This window comes from Lissotriton helveticus, chromosome 2_1, assembly GCF_964261635.1.
Source record: "Lissotriton helveticus chromosome 2_1, aLisHel1.1, whole genome shotgun sequence".
Lineage (NCBI taxonomy): Eukaryota > Metazoa > Chordata > Amphibia > Caudata > Salamandridae > Lissotriton > Lissotriton helveticus.
In genome coordinates, this window is record NC_136059.1 from 625,702,983 (window position 1) to 625,726,260 (window position 23,278).

The window sequence follows — 23,278 nt, forward strand, 5'->3', positions numbered from 1 at the left end:
TCCACCATCAATGCAAATGAACGAAAAAAGACGCGAAGAGGAAAGGGAAAAGGACAAAGAGAAGGAATCATCGAAGAAAACAGGATTAAGGAGCCAAACCAAAGCCTTGTAATAAACATCTCGAAGTACGCCCTCTCTAAGTTTGAAGAAAAACTGTTAAATAAAGGCATGTCATTTGTTAGTACGTACCATACAAATGAACTTGAAATTGAAGTAGCACTTTTCAAATTTATGAGAATTTTGCGCCTCAAACATTTCTTCACAATCCTTAATCCGATTGAAACCATGGAAACCTCAGTAACTCAATTCAAACCTAAGAGTAACTTTCTGGCACCTGTCTCGCACAAAACATTGGATACATTCGAGACTTTAGTTAAAGCTGACTTGAGCAAAATACACCACAAAAGGAAATCTAACAACCTAACTAGAGCAGAGCGTAGCGCACTTTATGCACTGGCAAAAAACAACACCATCAAGATCCAAAAGGCAGACAAAGGAGGAGGTCTGGTGGTAATGGACTCGGATTACTACATACAACGGGGCAATGAGCATGTATTAGACACAAATACATATGCGAAACTTGAACAAGACCCGACTTTGGAAATTATTAAGACACTGGACATGATTTTGGAGAAAGCGGAAGAACAAGAATGGATTAACAACACGACTAGACGTTTTCTTAAACAAACGTATCCAAGAAGACCTAGAATTTACTTTCTCCCGAAAGTACATAAAAGTTTGGAAAATCCCCCTTTTCGACCGATAGTATCTGGTTGCTCGTCAATTTTCGAAAACCCAGGTATATTCATTGATGCTCAGATGCAGCCCTTCATCAGAGAATGGCCGACATATCTGGAAGACACTTCTGACTTCCTCAGAAGTCTTTCAACAATCTCAACAGACAACTGCATGGAATGGACACTATGCACAATAGACGTTACGTCATTATATACTTCGATCCCGCATAAGCAAGGTCTAGAAGCCATGGAGTGGGCACTACTGAGAATTGATAAGCCAGTCAAGATGAAATTGATGATTATGCAACTTCTTGAATTCTGTTTAACAAACAGTTATTTCACATGGTTTGACGACTATTTCATCCAATTGTCGGGAACAGCAATGGGATTTCCTGGGGCATGTATCTACGCCAATGTATTCATGGCGAAATTTGAACTTGATTACATCCTTGAAGACAAGACCTGGCAAGATGGGCTGGTATACTACAAACGTTACATAGATGACGTCTTCTTAATTTGGAACCGGTCAACATCAGAATTACAAGAAAACATCAAAACCCTGAATTTAGCAAACCCGAGGATTCAATTTACCCACAGCATCAGCAAATACAGCATTGCCATTTCTGGATGTAATGGTACGAATAACAGAAGGTTCTATCCAAACAAGCTTGTACAAAAAAACTACAGATAAGAACACAGCTTTGCTTTACAGTAGTTTCCACCCGGCTTCTCTGATTAATAATCTCCCAATCTCACAGTTCATGAGGATAAAACGAATATCAACGGACGAGGTGCAATGCAAAAAAAGTCTTGATGAACAAAAACAGAGGTATCTGGATAGGGGATACCCTAGGAAATTGCTTGAAGCACATCTAGGAAAGGTTGAGTTAATCCCACGAAAAGATCTCCTGCAGAAGAAACCCAAAAAAACAAATCAAAGAATGGTTTTTGTGTCTACATTTTCTACATCTTCTAGAGACATAAAAAGGATCATACTGAAAAGATGGGAAATTCTTCAAACAGAGAATGATTTTGGAACATTATTCATGGATAAACCCTTGTTCGCATATAAAAGAGCCCAAAATTTCAAAGAGGTACTGAATAAGTCATTGAACAGTGGGAGACAGCAAAATGAAATATACAAAGGCACGACGAAGTGCTTTAATTGCAAAAACTGCAATAATGCCATTCTTGGGAACACCCTATTGCACCCTCAAACAGGTGAGAAAATACCATTGAGACACACGTCAAACTGTAACTCGGAACATGTGGTGTATTCGATTAAATGTCCTTGCGGTCTACTGTATGTCGGTAAGACGGACAGAAAACTAAAAATTCGATTATCAGAGCACAAAAGCCGGATACGGAACAAAAACCTCACATCTCCGTTGGCTAAGCACTGGAATGACGCAAGACACACGCTTGCACAACTAAGATTTCAAATAATTGAACTGATCCCGCAACGTTTGGGTTATGACAATGCCAGGATCCTCCTCCAGAGGGAGGCCTTTTGGATTCGTAAATTGCGAACAATGTCCCCGGGTGGGCTTAACGACAAAATGGAAATGGTTTGTTTTTTATGAACACCACAAACTAGGACCCCTCATGATCTCAATTCCACGGTGGTACCAAATATCATTAATATTCCCCCTGCACTCATCCCCAATAATACTAATCTACACAATTAATCATGATGACTCATTAAAATTTCACAAGATTGTAAATAGGCAGGACGTCCACACTAAGGATCCACTAATAAATGGGCTGCGCAGCACTAGATTGTAAATAGGCAGTCAATGTAAATATTTTGTATCTATTATTCAATTTCTGTTTCTTTCTACTTTTGTTCTACTTTTTTTCTATCTTTCATCAGCAGGATACACGGTATATTGTATAAGCGTCCGAAGATAGTAAATACAACTCTAACTCTTTGTACATACTAATTCATAAAGTATGTTTAAAGGCATTTAGCAATGGCGCTTCTCTTTTGGACGTAATAGTCCGTTTTCGATATCGTCGGCTTTCAATTCTTACGAGTCACCAACAGGGTAAAGGGACTAGCTGTGTTTACGCTAGCACGGGTGTGGAGGTCATTTTTGACCAGCCGGTCGAGCTTTGCGGTGAGTTCCGCTTTCACATATCTGCCGATTAACGCCTTAAGCTGCCGAGCCTGTTGTTCAGCAAACTTAATCTGCTGACGTTTTCTAAGCTTTCAAACCGCTTACTGTTTTTACAGAACGCGGTGACTGTCTGCCTAACTGCTCGTGAAACTGCCGTCTCTTTAACGAACATTGAAATCTATCAGGTAAATGCCAATCCCCGCACTGCTGAGAGACACTTCCTTGTAAGCATGTACTGCCCATAATGCTTATCAGCCTTCTTTCTCTATTTACTTCGCAGATTAAAACGCTATATTGCTAACCCTGCAGGTGAGCTTAGATTTATCGTTAGTCACCTTATATGTGGACTGTTTAATTTGAGATTGGTTTACCCTTATCTTAAAACGTGATACACTCTGCCTGTCCATTTTACTTTCAGTTACCCCGACCACCGGTATTCAGGTAACGAGCGCTACTGTGCGTTTTCTATAAACATTTTTGGTTCAGAGAACATTGAGTTTTCTTACAATACTCACTCATTTTTTAGATCACACGCTGCCACGTGCCACGCCACTTATCGAATCCAAGAGTGGGTTTGTACGTTTATAATTGCGGTAAGATTAATGCTTGACATCATATATGTTATAATTCGTCCTCCCAAGCACCGGAAGTAACTCAGTTTTCCTTCTCTCTTTTCCTTTCTTCTTTTTTACACAGACCCCTGACGAAGGGGCTAAAAGCCCCGAAATGCATTGGGTTTATGCAATTTGTGATGCCATGTAAATTGGTGTTATTGATATATTTTGTACTGGACTTTATTGATTCATGATATTCATTTGAAATGTAATGCAATTGGTGAAAAATACAATGATTAAGGATTAAATATGTGACTTTAACATGAAATATATTGTTTGATTGGATAATTTGATATTGTTGTTGCACGTTGGAGTCCTGGTTACCTCTGGCACCAGGCCCCACATTTATGTTATTGTTAGTGTGCAGGCACTAATCCAACGCGCACACATACCGTACAAACAGGATAAATCGGTTTCACGAGTGCAGTCCCCACGCACATTTATTGTTGACACAGGGATGTTTGCCATATTGACTATTCACCTTTCTCTGCACCAAAACACACAGCCTGCAATGGCAGTGTATGGGTGTTGAGGTACAGGGCCTCTAATGGTGGCACAGCAAGTAATGCAGCCCTTAGCGGGCTTCCCTGGGCATAGTGCCATTGGTACCCTTGGCACCATTTATAAGGGACTTACCTGCGACCAGAGAAATGGCACTTGTGGGTAGAAAAGTACAGCTTTGGGAAAACACAGGTCCTGGGAACTTGATTGTCAGAGACCCAGGACACACCAAGTCAAAGTTTGTCATGTGTCAGGCAGAAGGTGGGGGGAAACCATGCAAAAAGGGGTACTTCTTACAGATTGGGTCATACAAAACCAGAGAAATTCCGCCGTTATTGTTATCTGAGTTAGCTATAACTCGGTACCCACAATGCACTGCTTATGGCCTCACATATTACATCATTCATGACATGATCAGTGACATCACTGATGACATCAATGATGATATCATCCAGAGCATCTCTGTCACACCCACTCATAGCCCATTGGAAACATTTATACACCCACTGCCCCTCCCACACAACCATTCACATTCTCAGAGCCAAACCAGTACTTACACACCCACTTATTGATTTATGTATCTACACACACATCCATTCGCTCACCCAAACTGCCACTCATACACCAATTACTCACTAATACAGCTATTGGCATATCCACTCATAAAACCATACACGCACACACATATAGAGTGGTCACCCAGAGAACTCCTCACACACCTAGATACTCACCTATACAGTCAATCACACAGCCACTTATTCACCCAAACAGTTACAAACACACACTTACTTGATCATACACATAGTAACACATAGTCACTCACCTATACATTTACTGACAGAACCATGCACTCATCCATTTAGCCACTCTCACATTCACTCACTCATACATAGTCACTCGTGTACCCTGTTATTCACCTATACCGCCTTTCACATACCCAGTTACTCGGCCATACAGACACATGTTCTCAATCACCGGGACAGCCATACTGATACTCACCCACCCATACAACTTCTCACACACACATACAGTACCCCAAACAACCACTGATGCACCCACTCACTCATCCATACAATAAGTCACACACTTCCTTATCCACACACACAGACACCCACACAACTGTAGAGGTAGTGAGACAACAAATCAGTCACTCATATACCTGTTCTTGTACCCACTAACACACTCATACACCCACTTAGACATCAGCTGACCAACAGATGCACACATTCACACAGTCACTCACCCATACATTGACTGAGACACCTAATAACTCATTTATACAGTCAGTCACGCACCCACTGAGTCATACATATAGTCACTCATACACCCACTGATTCACCAATACACCTTGGTATATTTATTTAACACTCACAAACTTTTTAAAAACACTCACAGTCATTGGATGATTTCATCACTGATGTCATCACTGATGTCATCACTGATGTCATTTGAGATGTTATCAGTGAAATCATTGACCATGTCATGAGTGATGTAATATGTGAGTTCATCAGCAGTCCATTGTGGGGCCGTGAGTTTTAGTTAACTCAGATAATTATAACGGCTGAAGTTCTCTGGTTTTGTGTGAGTAAAATCTGACCCTAACTATAACGTCCCTGTGAAACGTTGTATTTTTTAGTGAATTTTTAAGGTTTTTTAAATGCTAATTCCTAACTATAAAGTCCCTGTAACCTTTGTTTTTTTCAGTAAATTTCTAAGATTTTTTAAATGCTAATTCCTAACTATAATGTCCCTGTAACCTTGAGTTTTGTCATTGAATTTCTATGGTTTTTTGAAGTAGTAGTCACGTTTACAGAGTAGTGAAGAAACGGGGCAGGGCCTCCGACTAGTTCACAGGAATTACACTGTGTAGGAATGTTGCACTAGGCCCTTTTTGCAGGGTCATCCCTGAACTTTTTGCCTTCCTCCTGGCATTTTTTCTGACCTTGGGTTGGTGGTTTTAGGACTATGGGCCCTTTATCACTGCTGTCCAGTGTAAAGTGCATGTGCTCTCTATGGTAAATGTGGTAAGACAGGTCGACACCTGTTTAGCATATTTAATTTTCCTCTTAGTCCCCTGTAAAGTAGTATCTCAGATACCCAGGGCCAGTAAAATAAATGCTACTGGTGGGCATGCAGTGCTGCTTGCGACACCCACCAAAGTAGCCTTTCAAACCAGTCTCAGGCCTTTGCCATTGCAGGGCCAGCGCACTCAGTTTACTGCCACTGTGACGTGGCACATAAAGTGGGTGCAACATCTGTGACTCCCGTTTTACTACATATCAGTCACCACTAAGGTAGGCCCTAGCGATCCCTATGGGCAGGGTGCATTGTAGGTAAAAGGTAGGATATGGGCCTTAACTGTGTGGTATGTTCTGGTAGTGACAAACAGCCATTTTGGTTTCTCACTGTTTTAAAGCTGCCCTCTCATAGGAATGCTTTCGGCATTACTTGATAAGTGGGGCAGTGGTAAGTCCTGATATGGGATGAGTAGCGTGATCACGTTTGTTATGTTTGGAATAGTGGTAATAAATGCTGCATAATGGTTTGCGCAGATTTATTATCACTATTTTAGAAATGCCACTTTTAGAAGTAGGCCTTTCTGTGTGCTATGTGCCTTTTATTTGTGCCTGCCTGATGTGTATTGCATGTCTGGCTCTGGAGTGAAAGGGGCTGGGTGAGTCAGCACTAGGCTGAAAAGGCCTAGTGCCTCACACTAGACTTGAGTCTGGGCTTCGATCACCCCCACAAGCCCCTACAGGCCTTCCCGAAGGTTCCCCATTGCCGATCGCTTTACCCAACTCCTTCCTCACCTCGCCCAGCACTCTGACTTGACTAGGCACCTTGATGATATATCTCTAAAGCTACACCTTCTCTCCTCTGAACTACATGAGCTGAACGCCCTTTCAATTGATCGCTTCCCTATGATCATTTCTCTCCTCTCTTCTGCAAACAGGCCTAGAGAGGCCTCTAGGACTACTGATCACATGGTCCAGCCTTTAGTTCCCTCCACTCCCGAATCTATCCCACTACTCAACGCCAACGCCTGTAACAGGGGATCTGAGTCCGAACCTTCGCCCACGGATCCACTTGACTCTCACAACTCTAACACAACCTTTTCCAAACTTACCCCACTATCCAACGCCAACGCCTGTCACAGTGGAACTGAGTCCCACCCTTCGACCACTGATCCACATGCCTCTCACAACCCTAGCACGACCTTGTCAGAACCTAACCTCGGCCCTCCGGGACAAAGTCCTTCCATCGTTTCTAACCCGTACAGAGAACCCTGTTGCAATATTAGCTACAGCAACACTAACAACCTCACCTGCGTGAACGTCACCCAGTCGTCTCCCCCCCAAATCCACCCCGTCTTAAATGTGTACTACTTAGCAGCAGGTCAGCCAGTAAATACACCAGCGATATCGTCGACCTCATCCAACACAATGATTAGGACATTATCATCCTCACTGAAATTTGGTTAAATCCAGCTTCCACTCCTATCTTAGACCTCCTAGTACCCCCACTCATGACATAATTAGGCTTGACAGAGATCTGAAGCTGGGTCGGGGACTAGCATGTATTCACAGAAACACACTTTCGGTTTCTCACTCAGACTCTTCGACGCCTACCTCCTGTAAATACTTCTGTCTCACTATATCAAGTATGAACGTACCGGTTTGCAAACCTCACACCTTTTACCATCCCCCGGTTAACAATCTCCCTTTCGATTCAGCGGTGTCCCAAATCTTCCTTGTTGATTTCAACCTTCATTGGTCTAACCCCAACGACCCTCTGTAACTTGCATTACATTTTTCTTAATTGATCAAGATTTGACTCAGCACTGTGTCCAACCATCTCATATCAAAGGAGAAACATTAGCCCTCATTATTTCTAAACAGCAGTCTATCTCCATAGATTCCATTACCCCTTGTGACTGGTCTGACCACCACTGCATCCTCTTTTATATCAACAGGTGTAGTGTGGTATATGGCCCCCTTTTTTTGCATGCATGTTAAGTTAGCATGGCTTTTTAGAAGTTTAAATGCCATTTTCCTTTTTGCTGCTTTTTGCACACAACACTGCTTAGCTGTTTTTGCTGAGTTAGCTTTCACGAAGGTCTATACATGAGAAAAGGGTTGCTTTTCGACATATCTAGACATACATTGTGTCCCCAGTCTGCACAGTGAGTGCTGAGCCGCCAAGGTTATCATAACGTGCAAGCCTGTTTATCGGCGTGTCCGTGTAACACATTCTAGAAACAACAATTTGGCCGCTGCAAGCCGAGTAGGATTCTGGCGCCTTTATCATAGCACACTTGCCAGAATTGAACACACGTGGAAGATTCCAGGCTTGCAGAAAAAATAACCGATCCTGATGTAATTTACACTTACTGAGCAGACAGGTAAATGGGGTCCCCGTAAGAAAACTCCAGAGACCTTCTATAGTTTTATAATGCATAGGGGAATATTATCAAGCAAGGCAATACATTACCCCCGCTTTTATCGGCAGGAAACTGCCGCTAAAGCGGCGATAATGGGCTTGATAATGTGCCCTTGTGATTTCCCATAGAAGCCCAGGTTAACACCAGAACCTGGGATTCTATGGGAAATCACAAGGAAATATTATCAAGCCCATTATCGCCGCTTTAGCGGCAGTTTCCTGCCGATAAAAGCGGCAATAATGTATCACCCTTGCTTGATAATATGGCCCCTAGTTCCTAGATAGAGAGGGTGCTTTAAATAGGTGCTTTTATCACCTGTTTGCACTATCATTGTAATATGATTCCTCTGTTTGTATTACATGGAATTGTAACCATGCTGTCCATATTAATATTATCTATATGTATGCTGCTGTTGATTAAAATACTGTGAAGAACTGAAATCTTCATTCTCAGGGAATACTTACTAATAAAGAAAGAACTTGGCACAGAAGCTGCAATATGAAAAGACATCTTTATTAAATTTAATAAGTGAGGCCACGTCACACAGAAGCCGTAGCAACTGAATGAGGCAGTCTGAGGAATACAGAGAAAAGAGGCCTTTTATATGCTCTCAGGGTTACAAACTTCAGCATACAAGTAAGGGGCAATCCTAGCTTTTGCAAGCATGCAAAATACCTAACATTCCTTCTTACACAAGCCGGACAAACCCATAATAAAAGGACCACAACCCATATCATAAACAGACCATAAAAGAAGGAACAGAAAACAGATAAGGGGTGTGTGTGTGCATACCAAACTCTACAATGTCCTGTGCTTTGATCCTTAATCTTGATCAGCTAAAGGGCAGGAACTGGTTTAACAAGGTCAGCTTCAGGCAACAGGGTCAGTTCACTCAGGTCAAACAGGAGTCAGCACAAACTCAAGCTAAGGTCTACATGTCCTTAAAAGACTTGTTTCAGCCACAATCATGGCCTATGTGAGGGCAACAACAAAATGGCTGCCATACACAAAATGGAACCCACAGGTTCAGAATTCACAGAACCTCAGACCCTCCTTTTGCCCTTACATAGGCAATCACTCAATCTGTATCTGAATCGATGTCAATATTATCCGTTATTCCCTTCACTAAGGCATTATTACTCGAGTTATCTTTCATGGAACTCAAGGGATAGACTTCGTTGGCATAAAACATTGTCTGATATGTCCATACAGACCCATTGTAACTAAATGACAGAACAAAATAGGGAATACCTCTATCTGTAGTATGTGGCATAAGACAACACACCCAACAATTAGTGGTGTTCATTACTAACTGGTATTGATGCTGAAACTGTACAAAGGAATTATTCACAAATTCCGACCTTCTAATCTGCTCGTGTTCAGATAAGATATGAAAAGAATGCAAAGAAATAGTAGTTGGAAAAGACATAGGCTGGGGGTGGGTGCAGACGTCAATTGGGTAGCAAAAACAATCCCACCCATCAGAGACAACATCATGCTTAAAAACACTAGAAAACACGTTTTTAAGAACATATAGACAACAGGAGAAAGTAATGACCACTATTACAAACAAAATGTATAGTTTTTCACAACCCTAAGCAGAAAGCAAATCCTAAAATTATCTAGTAAAATTGTTATGGCTCTATGGCTCCTATGCATTTCAGTAACTTATTATATGTTCAGTTGAAACAGTGGCGAGAGGTGAAAAGGGAATACTCTTCTACAGAGAATGGACTTTATTCTGCTTTTACTAAACAGAATACTACTTTAAAGCAATGCCAGCAAAATAATAAGAATCAGTCTCGTAACATCCATTATATGCAATCGCACGGAAACCAACTATGCCCAGAGTCCGTTCAAAAGCCTCTCTGGCAGGCTTCTATTGTCCATCAAATCTTCTTTTGTTGTTTTCTTCCGCATGGGTCTCTTCATTCAGGCCTTTCATGTAAATGGTGCTTCTCAGTATCCGTTGGAGTGCCCTCCTGGCAAACACTCATAGCTCATTCAGAAGTCTCAATGTCTCAAGGCAGTGCACCAGTATCTCTCCTCTGCGGCAGACACTACAGATAGCAAGATCTTTATTGATCATGAGCACAAATCATCTCCGGGACCATTCTCAGACTCCAACACTCATCATTCAGTGTCAGAGGACGCTCAGGCTGCTCTTTCAAGGGCACCAGAATGGAGTGCCTTTTGCCAATCTTGGATCCTCCAGTGCACTGCACTTCCGTTGGAGCAAAGGAAAAGTGGGGGGGGGGTGGCCAAAACACAGGCCAAGGGACTCAAGGGACTGCACACTGTCAGAGGTTACCAGTACATGACAGACGCTCTTTTGCACTGAAATTCTGGTTCTGTGATGTCCAATGCCGTCTGATGGAGCAAGTGCGATGCTTTAAACAGTTCATTGTATAACAAGGGGACTGGAAACAGGTGGCCTGCAATCTTCAAAGGAGTGGCCATACGTCATGGGACAATTCTGCGTTGAAATACACTGTCATTCTCAAAGGCAATACAAAAACAAAGGCAGTAGGCAAAACAGTGCCTCTAGGCTCTTCAATTGGGTTTCCGTGTGAGAGCATATCCTTCACCATCTAAGGGTAGATAGCGACATGGGAATTCTATCTGAATGGATGTCCTCACACATAGTGGCATCGTCTAATGGGGTAAACACATTTTATCTCAATGATTACATATAGGTGTTCCTAAATTCCTTATCTAGAACATCTCAAAAGAAAAAATCGCATAATACAGATTATCAGGGAAAACAGTCTGGTTATACAAAAGGGAATTATTCATAAGATGGGGGTCCATGGTACATTACTGCAATCTGAAAGTGTGAACCTGAATAATTCACAAAGTGGGGTGCTACTGGTCTGAATAGGCTAGAGAGTGTCTGCTTTCTCATGAGAATGTGTGTATAAACTAAAGAGTGAGGAGAGAGAATGAGAATAAGAAAACCCATCCACTTTATGGAACCTTCCACCAGTTCAAGGACATCATCCATGTGGTGTGTGCTCAGTGTGCCCACAAACTGAAAAAACTCTAACTGTGGACATTGGCGCAGAGCGCCCATGGATTTTAAAACACCATACCAATTGTAATAGTGAAAGAGTGATTTACCTTATTACATGCCCTTGTTCCCTTCACTACGTTGGTATGACCACCAGAAAGGTCAAACTCAGGATCATCGAACACAAGAGCACCATCAGGCGCAATCGACAAGCTACGCGCTTGACTAATCATTTCCTCACTATGAAACACACTGCCAATGAGTTGAAGTGGATAGTACTTGAGCAGCCTTATATTCTCCAACATGTCAGTGACATTTCCCATTATCTGTTTATTAAAGAACAGAAATGGATCTTCAGAATGAATTGCGATACTGTGGGGCTGAATGATGAGATCCCTTGGGTCCAAATCTGATGACCCATTGGCCCTGCACCATTTTTTTTTTTTTTCTGTGTGTTTTATCATCACACGTCCACACGATCCCAGTATCATGTATAAGATCTATTTTGTCTTTAACTAAAGATACAACCACATGAGCTTCACTTCATTACTAACCCTGCACCTTTTCTGATTTAGAACTTGGCAGTTAACATCTGAAGTAGCGTATGTGTTGACAGCCACTGGCTTTAGCACCACGGTTTTGGCGTGGATTCCATTCCATTCCATTTTTTTAAGATGGTCTTTTCTTAAGAAGGTGTTTCTTATTCCTGGAGTCTTTTTTACATCAAACAACGAAGCAGACTTGAGACGACTCTGTCGTCTGCTCAATTTAACTGAAGGGGCTGGGACAGGCACCGATTGGCTGTTTCGCAACCTATAGTGAGACTCCCTATATCTCCACTATGTAGCAAACCAATCGGGTGGAGGTTTACACGTTTCTGCCTTTTTCCACTAGTGCTCTCTCCGGTCCGCTTACTATTACGGCACAATACACTCTTAAGTTGCATCTGGGAACTGGCAGAACTTTTACTGATATGCTTTTCACGGCATGCACACATTTATTTTGAGTCTCCAACATTACCAATCGAGCTGCCAGTTAACAGAAGATCGCTGCGCAGAAAGGATGACTCGTTTGTTTTTCGATTCCTACTTGCAGGCGAAAGCGAGGCCCTGATTGGTTGGTCTTTGACCCAATCACCAGTTCGGTAACGTGTTTACGCCTCGGTAAACCTATCAGTGGTAGGCTTATACACCTTTACCCTTGTGTCATAAATGCATCAGTGCGGGCGTTCACGTCTCCCTTTCTGGTCCGCTTTTTTGCACGAAGCATGTATTACGACCCCAGTTAAGCATTGGAGAAACGGCAATTCTTTATTACACGTTTCCTTTGCGGTCCGCATGTTTTGGATTTAAGCTGCTCGCCCTGTCCGTTCTGTCTCCTTCCCCTCAGCTCAGTAGAGGTTTGGGGCAACGACAGACAGGTGAGTAGAGAGGCTCTTGGTTCACAAAGAACAGGCGTTTTGGAATACTGCTCATTCCTAGCGATGTTGATAGGCGATTTACCCTGTTACCGTCTCTTTTGCCTTAGATGGCCTGAATTTGGGTCCAACTAGCACTTTGTTTGCTTGCTACAATATTTACTTGTGCTAGAATATTTTCTTGCCTTGTGTTTAGACTATACTTCTCCAACTAAATATCCTGCATTTTACCATTAACAACAGTTGGTTGACTATGATACAAGATTAAGTTTTCCTTTTGGGGATTTCTCCGAATTTATCCAGGCATGTACAGTTGCCACATGGCTATGTGGCAACTTTATATAGGCAACTATGTACATGTTTCTGTTTTTTTCATTTTTTTAATTCAACATTGTCCATCATCACTTGGCTAGGCTAGCTGAGTACCGCCCCCTTTTCTATGCCCATTTTTTAACACAAGGAGATTCATATGAAGTGGAACCAATACCAGGAAAGTGACCCTGAAGGTATTTCTTGTTTCCATTTCTTCAGAGCAGGGCCTCATTACCTGAGCGAGTGCCAGGCGAGGTGAGGCTACTCCCAAGTAAATTCTGGGTGAGTGAACAAATAATAAAGTAATGAATGAGCAATGTCTCGTTGGCTAATATATGTCTTTCTCGCAAATTGTTGCTTTCATATGTTATACTATGTGTCTGTATACACTTTTTTCTAGGAGAAGTGATTCTACATCCATGACTTTCGAAGCTACCACTCATTATCTTGTCAGATGGTAGGTTATTCATGCATGTTTTGTAGTCCTCACACCATACACTTTTTTGTTATTGTTGCAGTAGTGCTGTTTTCATAGGTCCTGAAGAAAGCCATTTTTTTGGCTGAAACATGTCGACCAGTTAACTTTCCATCAGGATAGCAGTATTTGCTGAAACACTATCCACACTCTGTTTTTAACCTTGGCATCATGGTGACCGTCAGAATAAAACTTTTAGGAACCATGTTAGTCAATTTTATATCAGTGTTCTATTAGCACACACTTTTTGAGCACTGCAACCTTTCTTCCCTCAGCTCTCCACACTACTACTCTTTGGCTTTCCATCATTGGTGGATCCGTTACTGGAGTTTGCTTACCATAATAACAGTGAGCAACCTAGTGGATACCAGTTCCTACTTAAAAAAATCCCAGATGATGAAGTTCCGCCAGTGGGTGGGCTGATGGGTTTAATTATTCTCATTCTCTCTCCTCACTCTTTAGTTTATACACACACTCTCATGAGAAAGCAGACACTCTCTAGCCTATTCAGACCAGTAGCACCCCACTTTGTGTGTTTTTTGCAGTTAGAATAGGTGATAGGGTGCATCGTGGTCAATAAATCATTCTCCCCTGCAGACCCTCTTTTCACTTCGTGTTTTTTTAACCTGAATAATTCACCAACAATAAAAAAATGGGCTAACTGGTGAAAATAATATGGAAAAGGGAAATGGAACTAGGACACAGCTAAAATCCCAATAACTAGGCACGATGCGCTTGGGTGATAGTCAGGCATGTGACACAATACCAAGAGTATGGGTGATAACAAAAGGTCAAAATAATACACAAATTTAAACTCTACCACTGGCCGCTACACCATATACGGTAATCTCAGCTAAATGTTCCAGTTCCTTCTTCAGGGAAAAATGAAACCTGGTTTCCTTTATGGTACAAGGCCATACACTACTAGCAGAACAAAACTGACTAATGTAATATAAAAATTAGGTCACCATGCACAAAAGTCACAGATCTATAATTTATCCTTAAGTCCAATTCAGGATACATAATTTTAGGGCTGCCTGTTCCTTAAGGAGAGGGTCATTACGTGACTAACAGCATGTGACACACTTTGGTTCTGTATATCTCTTTTTATTTTCCTTCTAATACCATTAAAGCCAAATTTGACATACACTGATGTAGTGTTGTCTGTTTTTCTGTGAAATTTAGTGTCAAAGCAAATCTACCCAACTGTTTGCAGGATACACATCGTCATGTATATCCCTTCACAACACAGGTAAACTTGTAATAGTGTTATAAGCAGCAACATAAAACAAAAACATCCAAATAAAACGCACAAAACGGACATGTCAAGCCATCAGATATACTCACTGTATATCAAGCAAAAAAAGCATAGACAAAACGATAGAATATATAAATGAGCAGTGACGCACAACACCAGGTCATGTACTAACAATATTCGGGCCTGCTTAATTTGTCAGGTTTAAAATCCTCACCCTCCTTTTGACAGCAAATCACCAGGTAGTGGAGATTTGGCTGTCAAATGCAACTTACTGTATGTCACTTCTGACACACAGGACCAGCAGGAACAATTCATAAAAGGATAAAATGCAAGAATATGTAAAATGCACAAACATTTCTTTTGAAAGAAATTACGCAAAAACACATCTCTTTTCAACCAACCAAACTCATGTGTCTTGTCAGCCTTAAAATCACCCAGAACAATTCATGAATGATGTGTGAGCAGAAGCAAAAGGAAAAAATACACAACACACAAAAGAAAGACATTTCTCATGACAAACAGACATCAATTATGACTTTTAATCAGAAGACAAAACATGATACACATTAACAGGCACAAAAAAAAAAATCCATTACTTAACTGTTACCATCTTGTCAGTCAGCTTGCAACATGAAGCCCTTTTAACTTTCCAAAAGTAAAATTCTTTCACTGACACTCTGCGTGTCCCATGCGCCAACACCCTTTGAGGCCCTGTTTTTCCAAGCAATCATTTCTCCATCTGTTTACACTTACTCCTAACTCCCACCTTACTGACCTTAAGGTCAAAATCTGCCTTGCGGGCTCCTCAGCCCTCTATCTCTTCCTCACTCTTAAGGCTGAAAAAAGATAAAAAACCTTCCCAACTCTTTCTAACCTGCAATAACCAACCCTATTTAAAACACATGATATATATATTACTCCTGTTAGGGGCTACAATTTATGTCTATACTTAGATTATTAAAACCGTTACTGCGAGTAATTCGCAAAACATAATAACATAACATACCATCTTTAGAACAGATGTTTGCTATTACCCTATGCAATGGTACTCATTTCAGCAACATTAAATGAATTTCACTGGGCCATTTAAAAGCAAACCCCAAATGGGGACAGTCTGCAAATTTGTATTACACCTAAATGTATGCATTTACTCAAGCCTAAAGCACTTTAAAGCTATCATAAATGTCAAGAATGCTGTTTTAAATGGTCTATTTTACCCAAATTCGATTTTGATGTTTGGGGCACTTAAAAATAAATATCCTATACTTGTGATACATATTATTCATCCTCAGAATGTTCTTTACAAATTACAGAGATTTTAAATCAGACATATCCCATGTAAATCTTTAGAAAAATGAGTTTTGTACACCTGCGCTAAGTGAAATTCCATATGCTAATGTGTTCATTATGCGGTATAGCACAACTTAAATTAAATTTTAATGCTAGGATGTCATAGTATGAGCATTAAGCTTCATGAATAGTAAAAAACGAATTTTGTTGCACTTATTTTTGATAATTAATACTTTTTTTTAAAAAACCCAATTATTTTTGATAATTCCACATATAAGAGCAAGCTGCATCCCTTGCCTATCATTTTTAGACACATTCATTTATAAGCCCAAGCACAGACGCCTAACTTGAAACATGACAAAATGTTTGCGCCATTTGTTTCTTTCTAAAAAGGACAATTTTATTTAGCAACAGACCCAAGAATATGCTTACAAAATGTTGCTTAATAGACTGAAAACATCAAGAAAAACCACCAACAGACATTGAGCTCATTTCAGACATAAACAGAAAGGGGTCAAAACACTCAGGACACACAATACAGCGCGCTTTAGCCATGCATCTCGTGAATAGCGCCATCGCTATGTACTTACAGAAGTTGCACTAATGGGAAACCCACATAAACATTTAAACACACATTTAACCCACAAATCAATACTCAGGACAGAAACCAAGGACAGCCCACAGACTGTACTTAAACCAAACCATTTGTAAATACTAGTTGTAAGTCATATTTACAAGAAACGCTTCTCAATTGTGTTTCAAAAAGACTGCAAAAACAGCCCAACAGACTGATGTATGTCCAAGAAGCGAAAATACACTCAATTCACTAGCTTTGGCTAGCAGAACACCAAACAAAATCGCTCTGCATATCTTCCTTCATAACATTGCGCAGAACAAAGGATCCTTATATGTATTATGTCATATTTTAATTCCCTGGGGATACAAAATCACCAAGGAAGAAATATGTTTGTAAATCTAAACCTATTTAGATTTTCCCTTTAGGGGGGCCGGCTAATTTACTTCACATCACACTATGGTACCTTCCAAAAAAGCAACACATTTGTCCATGTGAGCTTGAGAACAGGCATTCCAAAAAATACTGCGGAATACGCAAGTATTATAATCAAAGTGGGGCTTAAGGTACTTTTCGTACGTGCACCGTTCAACTAAACCAAATGGAGAAATATCTCCTCATTACCTTTCTACACAAATTGCAATTCGCATATCCAAACCTATTCCAAAGTTGGCCAACACAAATTCCAAAGTTCCAAAGCTACAGTCCCAAATTTGCTAAGATTAGGCATCTTATAGCTCACTAATCTAGCTTCAAACTTCAAGGGGTTATCTCTACCAATACACTCGCAAATATACGAGCCCCTCGGCTTTGGTAATTTGCAATAACCAAATCAAAAACCAAGAAACCAAACCCCTCGGCTTTGATAATTGCAATAACCAAATCAAAACCAAGAAACCAAACAAAGTCGTGGGAGCGACCCACTTGTACTTCCTATTTTTACTAATCAAAAGGTTATCCAAATTCTAACTGTCAAGTTCTACATGACCTAACGGTCTTTTTTAGAATACTCACGCCAAAAAGGTTCTCAGTCAGGAGTGACATCATGTGGAGGATCAAAATCAGGAAGATCAGAAAAATACTGGGCTGCAGAATCAAAGAATCTCCAGAATTCCTGTGCACAGAGTACCTCCTTAGTAGAATCCTGTTCTGTCCTCCTCAGTAGATTTCGGTCCTATGACCAGATCACTCCCACAGAAAGTCACTCCTCTGATGAAGCCCACGTTGGCCGCGCCATTTGAAGAACTGAAATCTTCATTCTCAGGGAATACTTACTAATAAAGAAAGAACTTGGCACATTAACTCCAATACGAAAAGACATCTTTATAAAATTTAATAAGTGAGGCCACGTCACACAGAAGCCATAGCAACTGAATGAGGCAGTCTGAGGAATACAGAGAACAGAGGCCTTTTATATGCTCTCAGGGTTACAAACTTCAGCATACAGGTAAGGGGCAGTCCTAGCTTTTGCAAGCATGCAAAATACCTAACAATCGTTCTTACACAAGCCGGACAAACTCATAATAAAAGGACCACAACCTATATCGTAAACAGACCATTAAAGAAGGAACAGAAAACAGATAAGGGGTGTGTGTGTGCATACCAAACTCTACAATGTCCTGTGCTTTGATCCTTAATCTTGATCAGCTAAAGGGCAGGAACTGGTTTAACAAGGTCAGCTTCAGGCAACAGGGTCAGTTCACTCAGGTCAAACAGGAGTCAGCACAAACTCAAGCTAAGGTCTACATGTCCTTAAAAGACTTGTTTCAGACACAATCATGGCCTATGTGAGGGCAACCATAAAATGGCTGCCATACACAAAATGGAACCCACGGGTTCAGAATTCACAGAACCTCAACTGCACTTGAGATCACGTTGTTAAAATAAACATTTTAACCTTACTGTGTCTCTATTTTACTCCTGTTGTGGACTGGTATGAACGTATAACCAAAGAGTGTTCTCACTTCCCACCATTCCTGAGATGGTTCTAAGTCGCATTTTCTAGGTTTTCTAATCATTAGTTTCTTTGCTATAGGACTAAGAGCTAATGTGACACTGATTGCTAGTTTGGTAGGGGATTTTGGGTACTAAGTTGAGTTTTGGCATGCCCTAATTCACTGAGGTCCTGAGTCTCTGTGCACAGTTCTGTGTTTGCGCAGAGTCCCTGTTACATGGCGCCCAACAAGTGTGGTCTTATTGTGAGACACTTGAATAGTGCTTATATCAGTCTACAACCCCCTCACGGTTGTTTTCGGTTGACGGTAGTGACGGATAAATACCTACTTATATTTACATAGGTTGTTTCAAGCTTGATATTTCTCAAAGGTTTCTTCTTTGAATTGCTACCCAGTTGTGCGTTATAGTATTGTATTGTGCTTCTGTATTACTGTTTCGATATGGCTGCGGTTTATATACCGGCACACAGCTGTGCGTAATCATTTGCAGGAATACCTTGTTTCTCTAGAGGGACAGGCGGTGTTTTTTGTAGTATCTGCTGGCGTGGCGTACCCGTTTGAGTTGTACTACTCATGGGTCACGTTTCCCGCAGTGGATGCTAATTCTGGTGTTTTTCACACTTACATCCCCGCTGATGCTCCTGCAGTGTACGCTCCATATCGGACAGTAGAAATTCCGATTTCTGTTTGGCAGCATGCCGTTTGGTTTAATGGAGCCCTCCCACACGTTGTTACAGCGGACATAAAAGGACCGTTGTCCATTCCAGGCGCTACTTGGCCTGTGTTGGCTCCTTACACTCCGCATCCACAGGCGTGTGCTTTGACAGCCCAACAACTGCGGCCCCTATATGCCTCTTTGGTTGCAGTTATTAGGGGTCTGGTTCACTACATTACTCACAACCTCCCGGGTGGGGCCCCGGGTGGTGCTGCGCATCCAGTTGGCAGTGGAGGACTCAAACGTGGTCCCATCAAGGTTAATGCGGTCATGGGCAAGCGTCCCCAAGATAAGGAAAAAATGCCTTTTTGGCTTGCCGAGAAATTTGGCCAAGTGGAAGCAGTGTTCCCTAATACAAATCCTGTTGAGAAACACAGGATTCTCACCGTGAGTTTGCAGAAAGACTTAGTGCCTTACGTAACTGTGTACAACTTGGGGGGGTGATTTTTGCGGTCGTCTATACTACGTGCTTTGGCACCCCGTTGATGACTGTTTTGCCCACTGTGATCAAGCGTGTTCAGGATGAGCACGGACCAGAGGCAGCAGTGGAGTTGGGGATGTGCCGCGTGGGAGCGTTTGACATGATACGTGATTTCGCCCTTGCTAATGTCAAGGGGGATGCTGTAAGTGTCCAGGTCGCTAATTGTTCGAAAGTGAGTTATTGGTAGGGGCAAATGTAGGTCTGCCACTGGCAATAAGGCCACTAACATGATAGGACTTAGCATAGGTCTTAGAAAATTATTCCTTTGCTCAACCCTTGGTAACGTGGCTGCGAGCAGACAGGCTTAACTTCAAAGACAGGTATGTAAGGCATTCAAAAACACAATTTCAGTAAATAATTAAGACACAACACAAAATAAAAATCCAACACCAATTTATAAAAATAGGTAATATTTTTATCTTTTAAATGACACCAAAACGAAAATAATCCACTGTAGGGAACCAGAGATATGAATTTTTTAAGATTAGTCACTTTCTAGTGCTTAGAAACCAACAGCGCCCCTTTAAGTCATTTCGTTTTTTCTGTCAGGGACACACCTGTATAAATTGTTCTGAAGAATTCTCACCACTGTAGTGGGCCGCCTTCTTCAGCAAGCGGGGTCCAGTTAGAACACCTTCCTGGAGTTCTGCTTGCGGGTCCCAAAGTATCCAACAAACAATCCAAGGTTCTGGAATCTCCAAGAGGGTCCTTGAAAGTGTGAAACTTCATTTCCGCAATCCACTTGAACAAAACCCTTACAAATCCACTGGTACTCCAGGCTTTGAATTCTATGAGGGACTGTCCAGGTGAGCTCTATTAACCTGTAGCTTGCAGGGAGTTTCACTCTTGAGTCGTTTGGCAGCAAGGTAATCCACAGGGCTGCAGTTTTACTTGGTGCAGTCTTCAGATGTCAGGCCTTAGAGCTCCTTGCACAGCAAAATCTGTTTCAGCAGGGCACTTCTTGCTTCATTCAGTTTCAAGCATCAGATCTGGAGGGCTCTGCCCCTCTCAGATACTTATTCAAAATTCTCTGGGTCAAGCACCAGGTCACTGCTGACCAATGAGAGCAGGGCAACTCCTCATAGTTATGACCACATCCTGTAGAGTGTGGCATTAGTTTGTACCAGAGTGCATCATTCTTCCAAATCCATAATGGCTGATTTTCCAGCAAGGAGGTAAGAGCTGGCTAAACACACCTCCTGGGATTGCTTATTTCCATGGACTCTCCCCCTACCATCTGCACATACATTCCTTAAGCCTAGTGTGGAAAAGTATATTTTGCCATGTTCTGTGTCCCTACGCTTCATCCATCATATGTTATGTGTGCATGATCAATATGCATATGTTATTCCCCATGTCCGATTAAAGACGCAATTACAGTTGTGTCCACCTCTAGTATGTTAGTTTCCAGTCCTCGTGAATACTACGAATATCAGGCCTATGTAAGTAATGTTGCCACGTTTCTCAGTGTGCACGTTATTCCATTATAAAGTCCCCGTTTCCAGGCCTCAAAAGGGCCCGGACCACAGATTCAGCTCCTGTCTCCTGAAAGCCTCGCTAAGGAGCGATACAGCCCCCACCTGTATCCTCGACCCTTCACTCACTTCCTGCCTTGCAGTGCCCGGTGCACCCCGGCTCTGCCTCTGAGTCTGCCAAAAGTATGTTATAGTTCCTGCTATCAGTTCAGTCCTCCTCCTCTGCATTCCTAAGCTACTGAACTGCATCAATAGTTCCCGTCATTGTCTAGCCTTCTCGTCTCCACGTTAGAGAAATACTGTATTTAATGGTCATTTAATATTCTTCATCACGCACTACATGTAGAATAATGCATGGTCCAGTCTTAGAAATCAGGTTAGCCTCTCCCCTCATGACTTCTAGTTTATATCAACATGTTCCCTAAACATTAGATACCAGATAGGGTTTAAGTACATGTCGCTCCGACCCTCCAGACTCTAGTCTCTGCTCCTAGCACAGAGTTCGTAGCCCCCAGCTTCTCCTAGTAACACGTCATTACTAGTTTTCGCGCACCATTAGGTTAGAGGTCCCGGCTCCTTAGGTAGCCCCCTCCAATGTTTCCGCCCATTCATGACATATTCTGTTACGTTTTGCATCACATGTCTAAGTAAACTCCCAGTTACACCTCTTATTTCTGTTATCTCTCGCGACTGCTACGCGTCACGCCTTCTACTCCACCCACTGTTACGCCTACTGCAATGTAATGCTATGTGTTTGCGCTATGTATATAAATCAATGTTTTGTTATTGAAAGTTAGCGCGCTCATCCCAGACCCAGCCCCGGCAGCTGCCGGGCCTTATTGTCCTGTTCCCATGCAGGTTGTCCTGATCCTGTCCTTATGCTGTAATAAACCTGCAGAAACTCCTACTACCTCGAATCTTGACTCTTATTTTATTGAGCTATCTGTTATGCTATAAGTCTAGTCAAAAATAGGGTATTATTTATTTATTTACCACATAATGGCGCCCGAACAGGGACTTGCCCTTTCCCCACGCGTCGGTGAAGCCACGCCGACCCCCTGACCCTCTGCAGTCGTGACGGAACCATACCGTGCACTGGCAGATATTTCTGCTCCAAGTATCCCTCAGGCCCACGGAGGAGACGGAGGAGGCGGTCCAGCATCCGAACGAGTCGGTGGAGGAACGCGGCGAGTCCCGACCAGAGCCCAAGCCGAGAGTCCAAGGTCCGAGGTATCCGGAGGCCCACCCGTAACTGAAGTCCGAAGTCCGAAGTTCGTCGTCGTAGTCCAGTCCCGTCCGAGGCCTTCCGTTCCGTGCTGCCCGGTGAGTACCATTGCTGGGGTAGTGTCTAGACAGGGTCAGTCTAAATTGACTCCTGGTCCGTGGGTTGGTGGTACCCAAGCCCACAAACGAAGTGTTCACCTAGGTGGATACGGGTCTTGATGCGTTCCTTTATGGGACCGGTATGTTCCGTACTGTTACAGCAGTGCATCCAGTAACTCTAGTCTGTTCCGTTCTCGAGAATTCCGTTCTGTTTCTGTTTTCAGTATTTTCAGGTAGTATTCTGTTCGAACTGTTATGTTATGATATGGTTTAATGTATTTCCAATGTCGTGGTATGCCTGAATTGTTTTCCCAATTGTTATTGTTTTTCGTGTATTGTATTGTGTTCCGACTCAAGTTTAGAATGCCGCTCTTTTCCAAGTTACGTCAGTTAAAAACTAGAAAGGGTCTGTTAGAGGAAGCAGTTCCTGTCCCGCCTAGGGACAGTCCAGGTCACTTTATGTATCAGAAACATGGCATAAGCGCCATATTGTATCTAGATTTATGGGTAGAGTATACCAAACAGTTAGAAGAAAAGTATAGATGGCCCGTATCGGGTACATGGGATGCCGAATGTATCA